The sequence below is a fragment of the Chelonia mydas genome, chromosome 14 (assembly GCF_015237465.2).
Source record: "Chelonia mydas isolate rCheMyd1 chromosome 14, rCheMyd1.pri.v2, whole genome shotgun sequence".
In the NCBI taxonomy this organism is placed as follows: Eukaryota; Metazoa; Chordata; order Testudines; family Cheloniidae; genus Chelonia; species Chelonia mydas.
Window position 1 is genome coordinate 2,931,814 of NC_051254.2, and position 15,418 is coordinate 2,947,231.

Below are 15,418 nucleotides of genomic sequence, written 5' to 3' on the forward strand. Positions count from 1 at the left end.
TGGAAAATTAGGGCATGGTTCCTGGAAAGTTTGACCCTTGGTTTGTAGGTTGTTCTCAGTGAGAAATATGTCTGGGAAGGTTCAGTTTTAGGAAGTTTGGAGCCAATTTTTAATATTTAAAAAATTTTTTTTACAAAAGCAAATATTATTAGAAAAGTCCTTGTGGTATTTACAAAACATTGATTGAAACTGTTAGTTGTTGGGAGATAGACATTCTCTTGCAGAGTTTGCAAGCCAAAAAAGGGAGGCTGGCTAAACATATAACTTAAATCAAATTGAAACTGACCAGACTCCATTGCCCAAGTTACAGACAACAAACAAGTGGCATTAAAAGTGTACATTCCAGGTTTTACAGTTCTATCGGCCAACATTTTTAAAAAATGACTAGTGATTTTGAGGGCCTTGGTTTGTAGTGCCCAACTGGAGATACCTTAACGGGGCCTGATTTTCAGAGCGTGGATGCTTGACCACAATGCATGCGTGTAACCCCTGTGCATGTTTGCAGGAAGTGTGTGCATTCACTGACAGAAACTAGTTCCCGATGCAGGGAACCTGTAAAGAGAGTGCCTTTAGGATAAACACATCAATAGCAATCCAGCCAGTGCCCCAAGACTGGGACTGCGAGCTGGTGTGAGTGAGAGCTTTCAGTGCAGCTGGGTCTAGGGTTACAAAGTGACAGATTAGCAGAGAAAAAACACACATACCCCAACTGTGCCTAGCCAGCTTGTCAGTGTGGGAGAGCCCTTCCAGGACTGTTTGCATAATGATAACGATCTTATATTTTTACAGGGACCTTTCATCCCAGAGGATCCCAAAGCATTTCACAAGCCATATACAGCACACAGGCATCACTTTGTAATGAAGCCATAGACACAAACAGCAGAATTGCAAGCTACACTGTACATATGCCTTGTCAGGAATAAATTTATAACCTTAGGTTCCCAAAACACAAGCACCTTCTATCTGAGCTAATGGAGAATCTCCATTAGCCCTCACCAGAAGTAGGGCTTTTATCTTCTCTGTAGCATGCAGACAGTAACCTACACCACACACAATAACATTACATTACAACTTTACTCACCATTTAAATGCAGCCACCTCTGAAGTGGAACATATTAGCTATTTAACAGCTAATCACTATTATATTAACTACATCCTAGTTTAAAAGAGGAAATGAAGAACAACATATCCAGTTGAAACTATAAATGGGAATTTAGTGAAGCAGAATGTAATTACACAGGTTGGCATTTGGCTAAGAGACTCAGGAGAACTCCTCTACTCCTGGGAAAGGGGCCTGCCTGATCTAGGATGACCACACACTTTTACACGACTCTGCAGGTCAGCCAAAAGACCTCAGCTGCAGAAGCACAGTGCCTCTGAACACGCTGGTTCAATAAGAAGTGCACCACCTGCGGAATCATGAATGCCACCTAAAGCCCCACCTGGAGTTTTCCTTGCAGGTCTCCTATCAAAATACTGGCCAACTTCAACTCACCCCTCCTTAGCTGGTGAGTTTGGATGAGATTACTGGCTGGAGAGCCGTCTATGGTACCTACAAGCCTCCTAGGAAGCCATCTGATCACAGAGACCTCCAAGGTGTGGATGCGTGAGCACAGCAGAGACCTGTTTCCAATATGAGGTCACAAAAAAGGGCGAAAGAGCAAAACGAGGAAACAGTTGCGGACCAGGAGTCTCAATCACAAACACTGGGAGATTTCTCTGTTCGCCTCACCCAACTTGTCATGGTCAATCTCTGGGCTGGTCTTCAGTCCAGCAGGAGAGCAAAAGAGAACAGCAGCATCCAGTGGAGAGAGGCATTAGAGATGTGCCCCAAAAAGCCAGAAGGTCACCCCTCCTGTCCCACACTTTGCAGGGTTGTAAGGGATAGAATCAGGTTCTGGACTCCTCCAAATTTTGGGAAGTTTGATGTTCCCCACGCAACCTCCACAGCTCAGAAGTTCTCTGTTATCTAGAGACCCATGCATATCGCTAGCCGGATGGGTTGGGCCCCGTAGCTTCTTGCTCACTATTGAGTCCTGGGTGTGAACAGGCCCTTCTGTGTAACAGTCACTGGGTGAAGCAACTCAAAACATAGACAGCAGCCAAAGGGTTAACCCCCCCCATCCCCCATTTACACACACATACACACAAATACACCCACAGGTGCACGCGCGCACACACAAAACATTGACTATAATTTTAAAAATCCCCCTGCCGCTTTTCTCCTTTGCCACAGGGTGCAGAAACCCAAGTCCCACACCCCCAGCCCTCCCTAGGATTTTTTATTATTATTATTTAACTTTGGTTTTGACACATGTTGAAAGCCATTTGCAGTGTGTCTGGAGGGTTTGCATTCCAAGCTGAAGCCCAAACTGCGAGCAATTCTACAAACCAACCAGCATTTAAAACACAGGAGGAAAAAGTAAATTTAGCAATTGTGGGCTAATGGGCTCCCCCCTTCTCTCCTCCCCCTCCCGCTCCCTTTCTCTCCCTCTCCTGTTTATATAACCCCAACATCATAAAAATGACAACACATCCAATAGAAGGGAATGGATCTAATTTACCATCAGCCACCCCTATAAAACCACAGATGGGCCAGAGGGCTGCAGTCTGGGACTCCTCTATTAGATTCTATGCAAAATGAAATTCCATGAATATTGTCCCAAGACTGATAGATGGGGGTTAAACCTCTGAGTCCCAAATTATATAGGTTTCTGAGCCAAAGCCGGGGAGCTGCTCTCAGACACCCTGGTAATGAGTAGCTTCACAGGACTCTATTTTTCATAACTTTGAATTTCAGTGTCACAAGGTCTGGCACAGAGACTCCTTGATCCTGCTTTACAATGTGGCCTGGGGGCTGCTGGGTTTCTTGACCTCTGTGTAATGGTAGAAGAGAGGAGGCCTGTTAGGAGACATGTGCTTCGCGTTGGTATTTGCCCGGCTGATTTTGTTTTGGCACATGATGACGTTCTCGGGGCTGTCATGTTAAAGACCAACATAAAGGCACACAGTCCTTGGAGAGCCTGAGCCCTGTTCCAAAGGGGGCAGGGAGCTCCTGTAGCCAGGCAAGGCAGAGTGGAGCTGGGATCAGGACAGTAAAGCAGGAGTGGGCACCTCAGAGGTGGACCGGTCGGCTGCTCAGATCAGCGGTTCCCTTTCTGGGGCTGTTTTGATTTCCTTTCTCAGGCTTCTGATTTGTTCTTTGCATTCTGCTTGTCCCAGGGGGAGAGAGAGAAACTTTGCGTGTGTGTGTGTGTGTGTGTGTGTGTGTGTGTGTGTGTGTGTGTGTGTGTGTGTGTGTGTGTGTGTGTGTGTGTGTGTGTGTGTTACATGAGCAGCACCTCTGCTGCTCAGCCCCTGAAGAGCCTGTCCTAGTGCTGAGATCAAAGCCCATGTGTACAACCCCCCCCCCACACACACACACAGAAACAAGAAACGTGGGGAAGGGTTCAGAGCTCCCCGCCCAGAGGTTAACCTTAGATTTATGATCTCCTAGCGGGACCCATCCCAGCTCAGCCATGGCCCGGCCTGGCCCTCTTCCAGCTCCCATAGAATCAGGGCATTTCGGGGGCTAGTGCAGCTTGGGGCTTCTCATGCCTGGGACAGGGGACCCTGCTCAGACGCTGCAAGGAGGCTCTGCACCCTGCTCTTCCCTCTGTGTCTCTTGGACTCTTGCTCCCCACCACACTCCCCGCATCTCTGTCCCTGGGTCTCACCCTCTGTCCTCCTAGTCTGCTCTCCATGTCTCTCCTCCTCTCTCCCCTCGTGTGCCTATAATGGGGGGACAGGGGGGTGCTCAGGCTCCCAGCGAGATTCTGGCGGGGGAGATGCTGGCAAGGGATGCGTTAGCTTGGAGGCTGACAGGCTGAGCCTCCTCTCCCAAGTGCAAGAAGCAAGCCAGCCTGCCGTTCACCTCTCCCAGCATGACCCCGGCGTGGCCCTGCCACAGGATTGCTGGAAACACCCTGACAAGCTGACGCAGGCCTGGGTTTCCTCACAGCCATCATCCGAGCCTTCAGACATCCACCGGAGAGGAATCCCGGCCTCCATGCACGTCACCACCCCCCCTTCACTTTTTCCCTAACAAGGCCTAGGCCAAGTCAATGAGTCCCCAACACCCTCCCCCGCGCTTTCTCCCCCTACAAACCAGCCCTCTAATGAACTGCAGCTGAAATGCCTCTGGAAATTAACACCCTTGGAAATGAGCCCATGCTAACTGCTGGCCCTGCACCAGTTCCTGTTATTGGCAGCTCAGCTGGGGGCACTGCGGTACAGGGGCGTGTTGTATTTATTGCTAGTTTAGAAATGGGGTCGTTAGCTTTAAATCTCAGGCAATGGGTGCGTCACATGGCAGCACTAACACCACGGGGCCCTCATTAGCTGCCGGAGATCCTGGATTGGGACATTTTCATGTTTCATTATTAGACTTTGGTTTACTTCTCTTTTCTGTAGAAGGGCTTCAGTACCTGGATCTAGAGCAACATAAAACCTTCGCAGCAAACCCAGAGCCAGGTCACAGTCACTCAGCACTGGTACGAATTCCAGAACCCAGAGCGTGGCCGGAGCATCCGGTGCCAGTACAAACTCCAGAACCCAAAGCCTGACTGGAGCATCCGGCGCCAGTACGAACTCCAGAACCCAGAGCCTGACCGGAGCATCCGGCGCCGGTACGAACTCCAGAACCCAGAGCCTGACCGGAGCATACGGTGCCAGTACAAACTCCAGAACCCAAAGCCTGACCGGAGCATCCGGCGCCGGTACGAACTCCAGAACCCAGAGCCTGACTGGAGCATCTGGCGCCAGTACGAACTCCAGAACCCAGAGCCAGGTCACAGTCTCTCAGGTCACAGTAACAGTATGTGCTCAAGACTCTGGTGAGATTTCTCCCTGATCACAGCAGCCCCGGATTCAACTGATGATTTTGCATCCATCTCACAGAGAATTTGGAATTCCTGCGTAAAACCTGGTAAAATGCAGCCTTGGGGGTTCCCTTAGGGTTTGTTTAAAACAAAACCCAGTTGGTGAGAAGGAGAGAAAGTCTGGTCTTGCTGTTAAAGCACTGGGTACATTTTACCAGGTTTTACGCCAGCTTTGCCATAGACTCCCTGCAAGCCACTCAACCTCCTGGTGCTTTTGTCTAGTTTGATTAGAAACTCTTCAGGGCAGGACCTGTCTCACACTATTTCCGTATACAGCCCCCAACGCCATGGGGCTCTGATCTCGGCTGGGACCTGTAACAATAATATTAATAATAGGTGCCACTGGAATACAAATAAGAAGTATTTATTAATGTGTTTCACCTGCACTGTGTGCCCTCCCCCCCACATTGAAACCATCAAGGCCAGGCTCACCTGCACCCCTGTGACATGAAATGAGTGAGTTTCTCACAGCTCCACCTGGCTCTGCTCCTGCATTCACTCCCCGGCAGCGCTAGCGTTGTCTGCCCCTCAAAATCACAAGGATAGCAACAGCACCCTGGGGGTGCTAACTCGGCAACCGGGAGCCTTCTGAGACATCTGTCCTCATTGTCCTGCTGGGAGCTGCCTTCTTTTCTTCTCTTTGCTGCCCTAGCCATAAAAAAAATCCAGCTGAATGGTTTGTGCATGCATGCTCGTATGTGAACACACACACACACACACACACACACACACACAGAGCGGCAGATCAGACCTACCCAAGCCAACTGCATGCTCTCATTGGAACAAAATACACGACACTTGTATAATTTGCAGCAATTGCAATGAGTAACCACAAGAATTTGCTCTACAAAAGTTTTGCAAGGAGGTGGAACACTTCTGCCTAATTTCCTCCAGGTGCCACTTACGCTGAGTCTCAGAGCAGCAGGTTTCTGACTCCTATTTGTGGGTGTGTCTGGGCATCCTCCCTTGGCAGTGCCTGTCACCTGCACAGCTTCAGTGCTCAAGAACCTGCCGGCAAATGGGCTGGCCATTCACTGCCCTGCCTGCGGGGGAAAAGATGAATAGCTGCTGGCCCTCCCTTTCCCTTCTCTTCACAGACTCCTGCTCATGCTCTCGCCTCTGCTCTCTTGCAGGGAGCACACAGGACAGGACTGGCAGGGCAGGGCCCTTTCTCCAGCTGGCCTAAAGGAAAACCAGGAGTGAAAAATTAACCTCAGGGGCTAAGAGGGCTCCTTCTCGTGGGCTGGGATTAGACAATGTTCCGCTCTGAAAAACACGGATACAGCCTTATACTTGCGCTACACTGGAGATCTATGAAGACCTTTAGAAACAGCTCAGCGCAGCCAAGGCGAGGAGACCCCCAGAGGGGTCAGGTCAGCATGGCCCTGCCTGGCTCGGCTCAGCCAGGGGAGACTCCTGTCCTGTTCACCGGCCAGGGCTGTTGCCTGCAGAACACCAGTCTCAGCACCCCCGACACACACACGTCCACGAGCCCAGTGACAGGGCAGGCGGAAGGTAAAAGAGATTGAGTCCAGAACCAGCTGCCTCCTCCCCGGGTAACTTGACCTGCCTGGGAAGGTGTGCATTAACAGACTGTGTCTGAGCCATGGCCCAGTTAGCCCAGTATCCATCTCTGACAGTGGCTTCATTTGACCTGACCCACAAGTTAACCCCTAATAAAACCATTGCAATGGCAAGAGTTTGCTTTTCCCTAGCCCTGGGGAACGGGACCCCTGGTTTCAGTGCCTGGGTCCCGTGTTGGGTTTGAGTTTCCAGCACTGCAGGCCAATATTGAAAGACATGTTTTTTTAAACCCAGCCCCTGTTTTCATTGACACTGTCAGCAAGCCTGGGGTTGTCCCCTGGCAACCTGCAACCGTTTGGGAAGGAAAGGGTGAGGCCTCAGACCCGCTATGTGTCACTCCTCTCTCTCCAGAGGCAGATGTGCCTGATGTATTGGGAAGGCTGCTGCACACTGTGATCCCACGGGACTAAGCACAGTTGTTAGGACTAACACTAGAGGGCAATCAAAGTACCACCGGCATGATTATAATCCCCGCGGGCATGACTAGCTCCGGAGGGATTCGGTGCAGTGAACGCTGGTGTGAGACCAGAATCGGAGCCCCAAGGCACAGATCAGTCACGTGATGATTTGCACGGCACTCGCGTACTTCGGCCCCACTCAGCACCGGGGCCTAGACGCGCCTGGTGCTGTACAAACCCACTTTAAGGGGACGTCTGCACTGTAAACGCTGTGCACAGGCTAGCCTACTGGTGCTGGCTTGACTCCAGCCAGCATGGGAAGCTATAGCAGCCCCTGGGTATGTACTCGGCTCCCTAGCCCACGCAGATGCCCACGCTCTTGTTCCCTGGGCTATCTAGATTCAAGTTAGCCCACGCTCAGCTTCAGCTGGGCAGCCAGACATTAAGACGGGGTCCCTTTGTTGTCCTTTGCACTTCAGCAGAGAGGCCCATGATTGGCCAGGGTGCTGGGCCTGAACTCCCCTCTCACTCCTGGGCTGAGGGGAGGGAGTCCCTCCGGTTGTGGGGAGGGGGGGGATGTTTGCACACCTGCTGTCCGTGCTCCACCTGGCCTTGGAATCACCAGGGAACTTTGTCCTCCGGAGCCATCCACTCAGCACCCTTCAAAGAGATGAGCACGCTCCTCCTTTAACAAGGTCTTTATTTGGAGTTGTTTAATAGCAAACATCAGGGCCCCGAGGCAGTCTGGAGGGGCAAGGCCCTGGGAGGTCCCGCGTCCCGTCTGTTTGTCTCTTCTCAAAGGCTGGTTACATTAGCTGGGTAATATGATGACGACCACCTGACATGCCTCACTGTCAGGATCCAGCCTGTGTTTCCTCTGGCTGGTCAGTCCCATTATCCAGCCATCCTGGCTGCTGCGGCTTCTTTATCTTACCATAAATCTGTGCCGAGTGCCTCTATCCATTAGTCAGCCCTTAACAAGTTGGTTTCTTCACTCACCGACTCTTCTGAATGTTCCCCGCTGCACTCAGCAACTGAGCCGCTCCTCCGGGATTGGCAGAAGAGCTCTCCGTGCACAGAGCAGCGATGGTTCAGGTATCCCAAACCGTGCCCCGCCAGTGTGCGTCACCTGTGACCTCACGCAGGAGACAGGCTAGGCCAATGGGATGGGATTTGCAGCTTTTAAACTGGGTAGGGGCCTAGCCTGCCCTACTACTGATCCAACTCAGTGCTGTCGATCACACTCACTAGCAGTCACACAGAAATGGAACGGGGAACAGAACGGGCCAGATACCTGATTCCCATTGCGAAGGGCTGAGAGTGGCAGACTCCCTGGGAACACCACGCACGCCTGGAAATATGTCCTGGGAACACCACGCCCACCTGAGAATACCCCCGGGAGCACCACGCCCACCTGGGAACACCCCTGGGAATGCAACGCCTGCCTGGGAACACCTTCTTGGAATGCCACGCCCGCTTGGGAATACCCCTGGGAATGCCACTCCTGCCTGGGAATATGCCCTGGGAATACTCCCTGAGTGCTACGCCCTCCTGGGAATACCCTTGGGAATGCCACGTCTGTCTGGGAATGTCACCCTCCCCCAGGCATCATATACTCTCTCTCCTACAGCACAGCTATCTCCCCTGTCTGGTACAGCCCCCACAGTGCTTTGCACGCCCTCCCCCCCCCCCCCCAGGTCAGATCCTCCACCCCAAAGGTCATGGCAGAGTCCTGGGAGAAGAGCTGTGAGTCCCACGCAGACAGGCCAGGAAGTCAGAGTGGGGTTAAGGGGAAGGCAGCCAAGTGGGAGCGGCCCCTTGCAAAACACCTGCCAGAAACTGACTGGCTGCCAGAGTCTGCAAGCCCAGCCCGGCATCCACACCTGTGCGATCCTGTGGGGCTCCTCCCGTTCCTGCCGGGCCTCCTCTGCTCAGGGCCTTGCGCTGCCCCACACACTGGAAAAGGCTGAGCTAAGAAGCTGAATGACCTGCGGGACAGGAGGAGCTGAGCCAAGCACGGCACCCTGGCCCCCGGGTGAGCAGTGGAAGAGCTCTCCCAAATCCTCACCCTGCTGGGAATTAGAGGGGTCGACTGAGAAACAGGTGAGACTGAGTGTCATGGGTCCAGAGAGGGCGCGTCATTCACACCTCCGCAAATCACTCCCAGGCCTGCAGCACAGACGGCTCCCATTCCTATTACCCCTCTGGAGCTAACTTGGTGGGAGCGGCCGTGGTCAGCTTGCCCTGTGTGCCGGCTCCAGGACATTTCACATGCGAAACTGAGCCCATGTCCTAACCAGTGAATAAGCCCTGGCATCGCCCTGAGGCATCAGGCAGGGAGGGCAAACGTGGCAGTGAAAACTGGCATCCCCACATGCCCTCACCCTCTGTTTGCAAGGGCAATACAAGAGCTTGTTTCATCTGGGGCTTGTCGGGGCAGAGGGTCAAGCTATTCCAGCCCTGGAGCGCACTGCCCCAGACCCAGCAAATTTCAGAGAACTGCAGAACACCCAGGGGGCCACCCCTTTGTACCCAGCCTGGCCCCAGTGCACACAAGCCCCCCTCTAGCTCTGCCACCCTCTGGAAAAGCCAAGGGACCGCTCCTCCTCCCCGGCATGATCCAGCGTTCCCCAAGCAGTTGGTCGGGTCCTGGTCTGTTTTGGGCACCACCAGATTCGGGAGTCCTGCATGGGGGTGACGATGCACAAAGCCCAGTGGACAATACCTGCTTTTCAGATCCCAGCCAGCCTGGCCCTTCAGGGAGCCAGCAGCAGACTCAGTGGGGAAGCCCCTGCTCTGGCGTGGGCACCATGTCCCCGCCTGTCTCCTGCGCTCTGTTTAGGGATGACGATGAAGCTTCTCTTTACCCTGCCCCCGAGACGTGCGCTGCGTCTCCCCGCCCGACGCCAGGACAATAGCCTGAGCAGGAGGCATGCAGGACTGCGAGTGGCTGGGCCTGGGCAATGTGTCCAAGAGGAGCTGACAAAAGTCTCTTTGAAGCGCCCTGAGGACAGATGCAGATGGAGCAGGAAGAGGAAGCTGCTGGGAACGGATGAGTGGTGGAGGCAGTGGGATACCTTGCATGTGGGTAGCAAGCACGTCTCTGGAGTGGGCTGCACGGAGCTGCCCCTGTGTACCGGGGGGGATGGCCAGTGATGCCGATGGGGGGCCCTTTGTGCCACACCCACTGCTGGAACGGGGGGGGTCTCTGAATGGCTAGGGCAGGGTCGATGGTCAAGCAGGCTGGCTAAGGAGCAAGAACAAGCAAATCGCCCTCCTGCTTCTCCTCCAATTCCTCCCTTGGCTGCCCCTCGCCAGAACCTCCTGTCCCTCCAGCCAGGTGCTCAGGCATGAGAGTTACACAGCCAGAGCCAATCATGCCCCCAGCACTGAGCCACTCTAGCTACAGGGCTAATGCACTGGGTGCTGCCCAGGCTCCTGTCTCAGCACCCTAGTGTTGTCTCGATGGGCCCGGAGGAGTCACCTCCTCCGCAGCGATGTGCCTTGCAGCAGCAGGCGCGCAGGACGGGCGGGTGCAGCGATGTGCCCGGAACAAGGCAGCCCTGGGTCCTCGTGATCTGCTGAGATTGGGGCCAAAGGGGTTAATGCCATGGGCTCTGCCAGGGTCCCCACGGCTTCAGCCCGGTGCTTCCCTCAAGGGCCCTGCATCCTTGCTGGATGCCTGAGACCCACTGTTTCCCCACTGTCAGGCTGTAGCCTCCTCAGGACAGGGCCCTTGTCTCTGTGCTGCACGCAATTCAGTGGGAGCCTGATCCTGGCTGGCTGCTGCGCTGGGCTCCCGCCCCAAGGACAAGCCTTCCCTGGAGCCTTCCCATGCCACTCCCCAGCTAGCCACAAGGGGTCACTGCCGAGCAACGAGGCACTCCCCCCCCCCCCCCCCCCGGCCACCCTGCTCCCCACCCCGAGGCCAAGCGTGTTGCTTCCACACCTCCCCAGCCTCCTCCCGGCCAGGTGACACCCCCCAGCAAGAACCCAGCCGTGGGGGTCCTGAATGCAGTTCAGGTACCCCGGGCCCACCTTGCGCCCGGCATTTAACCACTGTCTTGGGCTGCGCAGTGCCGGGGCAAATTGCTTTGGGGAAAGGGCCGACAATTGCCTCTGACACTGAAGAACTGGAGCGTGGGGCTTGAGGATGGGAGACAGCAGAGCTTCTGGCCCCCCAGACTCCCTGGACTGAGCCTAGCGTCTTAAGCTCCAATTAACGAGAGGCTGGCGCCTGGTAGGGCGGGAGGTTCTGCTCAGGATCAATCCTCTTCTTTCCCCCTCGCCTCTCCCCACCTGGCCCTCTTGCTTGTTCTTTATTTCTGAAGGGCAGGAAAGCAGGATCTTCCTTCCTTAGGGGACTTCATCTTACGTAGCCTCAAGTGGAAATAGAGGAGGAAGCGTGGGCCAAATCCAGCCCTGGTGCAATGCTACTGACTTCACCAGAGTCACCTCAGGGATGGATTTGACCCAGTCTGTCTCGTGGACAGGACTGGAAGCTAGGATTCCTGCCTGCTGTTCCCAGCTCTGTGAGCGAAGTGGTTAGAGCAGCGGGGTGGGACGCCTGGGTTCTATTCCCAGCTTTGCCGTTGACTTCTACAGTTTCCCCTCTTGTGGAGTGGGGAGAAAGCTTCTGAACCATCCCAGGGAGCACAGTGGGGAGGGCTGGTGTGGATTATTTCAAAGTTAATGCGCTCGGGGACCCTAGATGGAAGGCACCCCATTGTTCCTGTAGAGTCAAAATCTTCTGGGTGACACCCTCATGGGACGTTGCCTGCTTTTCGCCCACCCAGAGGATCCTGATGCCAGGTTGGGAACAGGTGAAACTCCCAGGAACCAAAGATCCCCTTTCCATGCAGATGCCCTTAGCTGGCTAACAGGGGGAGAGGAAACGATGAAGTTGCTCCCACGGTGAGTCTATTTCCGGAGGCTTGCTCGAGACCACTGGAGCTCTTGGGAGATGTCCGGTTGGAAGTGGGAGAGTGGGACGTGTTCCCTACATCACACCAGCCCAGAGCTCACCACACAACAAAGCCGTTAAACAAAGACCAGGTAAGGGAATAAATCCGCAACAAGATCAAATTTCTGGTGCCCCAAAAAGGTACTGTAAAATACAAGAGAAAATTGACCTGTCAAGGGAAAAGATAGACAATGAAACCCAGCCACCCTCCTCTTCCCGGGACCCCCTGTGTCCCCTGTCTCTGCGCCGACAACCACTGCCTGCTGCAGCCATAGGCTTGCCTGCCCCGGTGACACACGGTGGGGGGAACCCCGGGAGAGGGGACGCATTTACTGGGCCCCTGTGCCAGCCCACAAGAGACAGTTTGCGAGTTGGCCAGGGAGCACCAGGCCTGGCCTCCTGCCTGCATGGCTGCGGCACAGCTGCTGCAGAAAACAAGACAATAAAATGGATGAAGACCAGCGAGCCTGTCAGCAGGCAGTTATAGGCCTTTTTTTTTCCTTTTTAATTTAATCTCCCTCTTTTTCCCCCCCTCAAACCAAGGAGGGTAACCTCTCCATAACCCCAGCCCTCTTTCCTGTGCAGGATGGCCTTGGAGCTATGAAACTTTGCATGGCTCAGACATGTAAGTGTAAGCTTTCAGAAACGTCCTCCTTAACCTTGACCGTCCCTGGCTGCGGGAAAGCGATGAGGGGGCTGGCGAGAGAGATGGGGTGAAGAACAGGCTGGGGGAAGCCAGACTGTGTCCTCTATCAAATATTTTTTAATTGTTGTAAGAGACAAAGTCTACGGAGGAATCCAGCGTGGGAGCTGCTGTGGGGTTGGCTGCAAAGACCCTGTATCTAATCAGTAACTGCAGGATTCCAGAGAGTCTGCTTGGGAGGGGGTGTGGATAGGAAACCAGAACCCAAATCTTCAGCCCCAAATCTCCCACCCGATCCTCTGGGGCTTTCTGCCAAGCCTCAAACTCAGTGATGCATGATGAACTCTCTGTGTCACCTTCCTTCCCATTGCCAGGTGACTCGGCCCCTCTGGGTTTCATCTGGACCGGGAGTGCCAGCAGGACCCCAGGATGGGCTGTTCTTGTGAGATTTCCACCCTAATCGCCGGACCAAAGGCATTCAGAGACATCTGGAAGTGGCTCCAAACCAAGACTCTGACCCCTTGACAGGTCACCATGCACACACCAGGAAATGGTGCGGGAAGGAACTGCCATGGAAGGAGTCCCATGGGTTAGAGAGGAAGGAACTAACCATGTGTTTGCTCTAATTATGCAGCTCTCCCCCCTGGAAATCCCCAGACATGCTCTGGCCCTTCCCCTGGAAATGAAAGGTCCAACTGTGACCAGGAGCCACAGACCCTGTCTCATGGAGTTCCACAGATGTGGTGGGGAAAGAAGCTCTGTTCTGATGCATTAGCATGTAGGAGGAAGTTTGTTGTTCCGTGATTGGGCGCACTGACCCCCCCCCCCCCGCCCACCCTGCATGGCCAGTCCCTGCAGCCCGGCCCACACTGAATCGAGGAGCTGCGGCTGCCCTTTCCAAGAGCACCATGCAGGACATTTAATAGCGTGTCAAAAACTGCATGGTGGAGAGGGGCCAGGGAAGCAGCAAAGTGACCTTGTCCCATTGCTGGGAGGAGGGGCGTTGGGAGGGACTTCCTTGATCTTTGACTGCCCAGCTGAAAGGCTCCTTGGGATGCTGCCTTCTCACCAATCCCCTTGCAAATGCCCAGAACTTACAGCAAACTGCCCAGAGCATTCAGCGCAGATCCGGAGCCTCCCTGCTCAGAATGTGACTGAGACCCTGCACCGGCCCTCTGGCCCTCTTATGTGCACACTGGGTACAGATGTGACAAAATCAAACCTGTCCTGCGGTTTCGCCCTCCTCTCGAGGCTCCGGCGTAGCTGAGCTGTGTCTGTTGCTTCACTGAGCATCGCACCCTCTGGGAGCCCTTGTCTTCCCAGCTCTGCACCATTCCTGCTACCTGCATCCTGCACTGGGAGCTTCCAGGGGAGATTCCACAGCCACTCTCCGGGGCCATTTCCCCAGGTGGTCAGCGTAGCAAGGGGCCAAAGCCTGGCAGCCTGGGTCAAGCCAAACTCCTGGTTAGAAGTGGAGTGAAGGCCCTGGGGATTTGGCCCAGGAGCACATTAATCAAATCCCTCCAGCCAGCTTCTGTCTGTGGGACGGGATGGGGGCAGAATCAGTGAAGCCTGTTCTACTAACGAATGACCACACGGGGCCAGATGCTGCTCTCCGGTACTCTGGTGTGAATCTAGATTAACACCGTTGGCTTCAATGGAGTTACCCTGGATTTCATTGGCCTTTGATCCTCAGCAAGGGCCAGATTCTGCCCCGAAGGGCGTCCCAGGGAAGCAAGATGCTTCTTGACGTGAGTGAGATGCAATCTGAGACCTTCCACCTGCCAGACCCCTGCCCATGGCTCAAGCCCCTGGCACCACACACAGCCGCTCAGGCTGGCCCTGGGTGGTCTCTGCAACAGGCCTTTGGCTCTGGGTCTGGTCACCGCAAGTGGCTGCCTCTCTAACCAGGAGGGCTCCACCTGCTCAGATGACCCTGGCGCAGCAGCTGTCCAGGCTTCGGAGGGAGCATGCAGCCTGTTCCTGCTCTGAGGAGACATCTGCACTGAGTTAGAGGGGACCCATGTTTATCCAATTAGTTTTACATGGCCCCTAACTCAACACTGGCAGAAAAAAGGGCTCAGGTGGCTTCCCTGTGTGTTGAAAGGCGTTCAGCAGCCAGGAATCCGCACAAACGCTGAGAGAGCCCACTCCCTCGGAGTCCCCCCCGGCTGCCGCCTCCCTGGCATCAGCCTGTCTGGGGAGGGAGAAGGACACAGGCCGCATGGCTGGGAGCTGCCACCTGGTTTGGGATGTACAAACAGCTCATAGGGTGGCCTTGACTCCGCAGCACCTGGCCCTGCAGACCAAAGTCCAGGGGCCCTTTGTGCTGCGTAACTAGCCACAGCCCTCCCCTAGCCGTCACTCCCGCTAACTAGCCCTAGCTACCACCCTTCCAGCCCTCCTCCTAATGTCAGTGCCAATGCAGCGTGACCCCAACTACCCCTCACCTGAGCCGGCCCCAGCTAGAGTTTTGACCCTAACCCTATCTCATCCTAAGGACACGTCTCACCACCCCTCGCTGGAACCCCCCCACTAACCAGCTCCAGGCTCTACCCCACAAAGGAGTAACGAGACTGAACTCCCTGGGCCTGCAGGTGACCTGTGCGCTGATCAGCCAGTCACAGAGAATAAGGGGCTGCCCCAATCACCCTTCAGCCAGGGGTATGGGCGGGCGCGTGTAACTTCCCTTTTCTCCCATGTTTGAAGGAGCCCAAGATACGTGGCTGGCTGGCTTCATTACCAGGCCTGGCCCAGCACCACATGGCACCTTCCTGGAGACTCCAGGCTGCATGTGCCTTGCAATGAAGCAAAGTGCAAGTCCCCTGGGTGGCTTGGCTCAGGATGGAGCGTGCTGTGCTGGGACACAGGGCACTGTGAGCCACCCCTAGGTGTTACAGGTGAGGATCGG